This window comes from Odontesthes bonariensis, unplaced genomic scaffold (genome assembly GCF_027942865.1).
Source record: "Odontesthes bonariensis isolate fOdoBon6 unplaced genomic scaffold, fOdoBon6.hap1 scaffold_208, whole genome shotgun sequence".
Classification (NCBI taxonomy): domain Eukaryota; kingdom Metazoa; phylum Chordata; class Actinopteri; order Atheriniformes; family Atherinopsidae; genus Odontesthes; species Odontesthes bonariensis.
Genome location: NW_027457417.1, coordinates 4,903 through 10,247, shown reverse-complemented (window position 1 = coordinate 10,247; position 5,345 = coordinate 4,903). Strand labels below are relative to the sequence as shown.

Sequence of the window (5,345 nt, the reverse complement as noted above, 5' to 3'; positions counted from 1 at the left end):
TCTAAGTAATGTCACAAGCTGGATTCGAACCGGCGTCATAAAATGTGATGGGGTTCAGAAACATGTGAAATATCCATTAGGCTACAGATTATTATTGGAAACCAAGAGTGTCAAAGAGTTTATATTCATAGTTAAGTCTCGCGATGCAGCACTGTGACGTCATGTGAAACCCTCCTATAGCCTGTGTTCTGTATCACGTGATTCTTTTGGGGCTGGCCGCGCCTGGTTTAAATAGTTGGGTTTGGTCAACCGCTCTCAGTTCATGAATGTTCTTCGGACGTTTATGAGCTTAAAGTTTTCAAACAGTTGAAAAACTGCTGAACGCTTTTTCTTCATTTTTCTGCAAATCTTCGATTGTTGGACTTTATCTTTCCGAGGTAAGTTTTGTTAAGTTATTTTGTTTTAATCAGTTAAGGTTGACCGTGATTCTGTTTTGATAGTTAATGCTTTGAAGTTTATTAAAAATTACTCAGTTTGAAACTATCAATCTTTTTGTAAAGAGAATATACGAAAGAATGAATTAATGTAATATTAACTGTATAAGGTAAGGGCGTTAATACTGTGTTTTTTGGGACGCTGTCGGTGGCTTGCTGTCGGTGGCTTGCGTGCCTCGTGCTGCGTTTAATAGCATGGCTGCTAACAAAAGGCTGCAATGTAAACGAACGGGGAGAATTGGCGTTTTTAGCTAGCATACTGCCAACATGGTGGATAGGGACGGGGCGCTGTACTACGACGATTTTCAATACAGTCTGTTCACTTTTCTTCGGTTGAAATTAAAAAGGATTTTGTTTTATTGATAATTGTGTAGCAAATGTAGACGGTATTTAAATTACATGCGTTTTTAAGGAGAACTCCGGTATTTTCAACATTAAGCCTCATTTCTGAGAGAAGGAAGACATGTTTGTAGTTCTCTCGCACTGGAAATGCAATACACCTAGCAGCATTTCTGGTGCGAGAGAACTACAAACATGGCCTACATCAAAAAAGCGCTGAGGGGGGTTTTAAAACATTGCAGACGACTCAGAAAAGAGGCTTAATGTTGAAAATACCAGTTTTCTTTTAATAAGCCGCAAAGGTGTGTTTTTTTTTTTTTTTTTTTTTTTTTTGTGCTGCTGTTTTAAAAATAAGTGACTGATTTTGATAGATAAGCTATTTAAACTAAAGGCTGATTCATACCTCTTAAAGCTGCCGTCGGCAACCTTTATTTAGTCATATTAGCTTGAACTGTTTTGGGATTCTGGAAGTAGAATATTAAATGGGCTGTTTAGGAAAATTCCCAAATTCTGTAGCTTTCTCTAAAGCCTGTAATCATGCTTGCAAAAATCGAGCGCTCCCGGCTGTTTTTAACCAGTCACGTTAGGTTTATTATTTCTCTATTATCTGAGCAGAACAGTCACCAACCACGTGTTCCAAGCTGAGCGTGAGTCTGCCCCTAGCTTGTGTGCGCGCACACTGGTGTGAACTCACGTGCACAACCTCGTCCACAGAGGGGGAGTGACCTGAAAGTCGGAAAATTCGAAATTAAACAACTTTCAGGTCCTTCCCCCTCTGTGGACGAGTTTGTGCACGTGAGTTCACACCAGTTAGCGCGCACACACCAGGGGGCTTGCATTGTTTTGTTTCATGTTTGGAATGATCAATAGAGAGCAGAGGAGCTTGGTTTTATCTGTTATACTATTAAATATATATATATTAAAACTTTTATACTTGTTAAAAGTATCATGATATCATAAGTTGGAGAGTGCAGTCCTAGTTAAATTTTTTTTTCATGTTTATCCATGAGGATTGAATGTTCCTTTTCAATGGTTTTATGTATTTACTGGCTTTCACTGTGCAGAAAACTTTCAAATCATTTGCAGTCAACTTAACATTACTGCTTACTTTCATAATTAGGATAAATGGTAGTATTTGCTCTTGTAAATATATGTATTTTTAACAGATTTTAGTAGTTGTCTTTTTGTATATTGTCTTCTCATCATTGAGAATGTGCTGTAATCCCTTATGTTTTTGTCATATTTCTCTAATGTCAATTTGCAGATGCCACGAACTAGTCGTAGATCTCAAGCTGCTCGTCGCCGTGCTGAGGCTTCGCCTGTTCAGCGCATTGGCGTACCAACGCCATCCAGTGACTTTGTTGGCCGTGAGTATCATTTATATATTATTAAAGAATGGAGAGTATTTGTATATTCTGTGTGCTAATATATATTGTTTTCAGTGATTAATATATATCTTTTCCTTTATAGGCCGCGGAACTGGGCGGCGACACAAAGCGAACGAATGGCCAATCAGCGAGCATACTGGGCGTCGTCACAAGCTGGTCATTCCGGATGGGAGCCTTGATAAGAAAGTATGAAAATTTTCATGCTATTCAAATATACAATGTAGAAATGGATTGCTTATTGTCAGTTTGCTATAATTTGTCTTTTTTTTTTTTTTTCCTCCCATAGCTGGTTCTTGTTATCGGGGCGTCCCATTTGCGGTCCTTGGCAGATGGCATTGTTAAAATGCAAGGAGGTTTCGTATCTTTTGCCTTTATGTCGACTCCAGGGGCTGACGCAGATCAGCTGCGCAAGGAGGTTGAGAAGGTCGTACTTCCTCGTCGTCCTGACGCTATTTGCGTTTTTGCTCCATCCAACAACCTCACGTCCAGCATCAACCACCAAGAGGCAGGACGGGCCTTTAAGTTGTACCTTGAGGCAGTTCGTGAGCACTGCACTAAGGTGTGTTATTTTATTTTCAAGTCAAGTTTATTTATATAGCGCATTTCAGACACAAGTGCAATTCAATGTGCTTCACATTAAAGAAGGAATAAGAAGAACAACGTAACAAAAGAGAAATAAAAAAACTTAAAACACCAAGCATCAGTAGTTGATGTATTTGTAAATAAAGTAATTTGATAATGCAATTCTTCCTCTAGGTGTTCTGTATCGGTATGATTCCACGCTTGACGGAATCCATGGAGAAACAGGAGCTATTCCAGCAGGAGTATCATCGTGTTTCGGCAAATCTAAGTATGGAGTAAAATAATTCTGAGTTCATTTCCAGTATTTTGATGGCAGTTGTCTTTGGTGAAAAGGATGTTTGTATAATTATACATATTTTTCTTTTCAGAGATGCCGTTTTATTCCATTGCCGAGGACTTCCCCCTAAGTCGCGTCGATCTGTGGAGTTATGATGGAGTAAGTACAATCTTATTCTGAAGTTAGAAAGTGGTGAGAATTTATATTCAATACTTATTTTACTTGTCTGTTGTTTTGCTGATTTATATACCTTTTATTTTGGTTTAGATTCACCTTGACGACAACAAGGGGATGCGCATCCTCAGTGATCGCATTTGGGTGTTTGCGCATCAGTTCCTGGAGCTGTCTGCACCCAAGCCACTGGCCACGAGTCAGGCAGCTGCCCCGTATAAGCCGAGGTATGTGCCACGTCTGGTTGTGAAGGGAGTGGAACGAGTCCCACGTCCACCGCCTCCAGAGTGGACAACCGTGAGATACGGCAGGAAGGTAAGGAAGCTTGTTGTTCCCAATGTACTTTTATGCAAGGATGGGATTTAAGTTGGTGTGTAATGTTCTGAAATGGCTTTTGTGTGTTCTTTTTATAGAGGAGCCATTCGGGGGAATCTGACTCTGATTCACCCAAGGAAAGGGTGGTTCCTGATAAGGTGAGTGTTTCACAACCACTTGTTGTAAAGCATTTTTAATGTGATTAGTATATTCATTATTTCAATTTTTGTGTAACAGATTGCTACTCCAGTTTTGAAGGAATGTTACATCCCCCTGAATCCTGTTCGTTTTTCACCTGAGTTGTTGGTTGCCATGGAAAAAGTTTCTCCATTGGCAGTGGCAGCTGTTCACACAGGCAACGAGGTAAGTTGCAGCAAAGTGTATTTCAAAATATAGTCTCAGTATTGTCTTTTAGAAAAGACACAGATCTGACATGTTGTTTGTGTTATAGATGAAGCCTGTGGAACGTGTCAAGAAACCAGCTGTCTTAAGGACCAGGCGTGTGAGACAGCAGGTTTGTAAAATCTTAAGCGTGTTAACTTTTCAGATCTTTAATGAGGATAATTGTTCATAATTAATTTATTTGTCTTTGTCTTTCAGGTTTCAGCCACACCGAGCGTAACTCCTGCCGCTGTTGGTGTGGGGCTTGTGTCTGTGAAGAAGAATGTAAGTGTGGTCCATATTTAGCTTTTTATTATGTTAAATATGTAAGTAATATGAAACCATAAAGTGTATTACTGAAAACACTTGGTCTAAATTATTTGGAATCTTGGTTTAAATTCAGATGAATTAATGTAATGATTTTGTTTTATAGGTTGAGGCAACATCCAAACAGGTGGATGTCTGCGACGTGGTGCCTTCTCCCCATTCTCGGGAGGCGTCTGACTGTCCTGGGTTGGTGTCTGTCTGTCCGTCCGAGCTCGTTTCTGACCGGGAGGTTTGTATAACAACATTTTTGGTAGTAAATATAAAGAAATGAATACAAATGAAAGAAATTATGTTTTCTAATGTCATTGTAGATGCTTGAGGTGTCGGTGGATTTCGAGTGCAGCCAAACAAGAGGTCAGTGTGTTAACTCCAGTTCTTGCAGGTGTTCAGAGCGGTTCCCCCCTTCTCTTATTTTAGGAACAGTTAGTCATAGTAATCAGTCTGTTAGCAATATTTTAATGTCCAGTAGTGTTGTAGCAGCTATAAAACACCAAACTTCTCCAATTTGCACTTGGAAATCATCGGATGTCGATGCAGTTGATGCGGAAGGTCAGAAGTTGGCAGAATATCTTGATACAGAAAGACCTCAGAGAGGCACAAAGCCAGAGTTTTGCAAGTTGGTGGAGCAACAAAGTATTTTTGGTAAAAAATGGAAAGTACTAATTGGGGGTACTACATATGGTCAATTTAATTTTAATCTGGAGGAGGAATTTAGTGAGAAGTTACAGATGTATTTGTTGAGAGATGGAATGTGCATTCTTAATCTTGAGGGTTCATGTAGCTTGGTTATCCATCATGAATCTTACTTTGTCATTGTGGACTGTGGAACAAGAAATGTACAGGGGTTGGCATCAGAAACAGGTACATCTGTAGTGGTATTTAACACTTGCTTCAATGATTTAATGATTCACATTATGAATCTTCGGAAATCATTAAATGCGACGGAGTATGGCATGTCTGCGATTTCTGTACAACAGAGTAGCTTTGGTTTAGAAGCATGTACCACAGTCATTGCTGACACGCAGGTCACAGACGAACGTCATGGTGCCAGTTCAAGTAGTCAGCCATCAGTTAGAGGATCGTTCCATCAGGGCGATGATCGGTTTAAGTACGGAGGACTGCAGTGTGCAG

At 39.8% G+C, this 5,345-nt stretch overlaps 1 long non-coding RNA gene across 1 annotated transcript; it reads left to right on the top strand.

The window, feature by feature from the left end:
• The first annotated feature begins 2,867 nt into the window (after window positions 1-2,867).
• LOC142376202 (uncharacterized) lies at window positions 2,868-3,500 on the top strand. Its single transcript, XR_012769348.1, has 3 exons — window positions 2,868-3,011; window positions 3,112-3,179; window positions 3,288-3,500. It is a non-coding gene; the product is annotated as an uncharacterized LOC142376202 (long non-coding RNA).
• The last annotated feature ends 1,845 nt before the right edge of the window (window positions 3,501-5,345 follow it).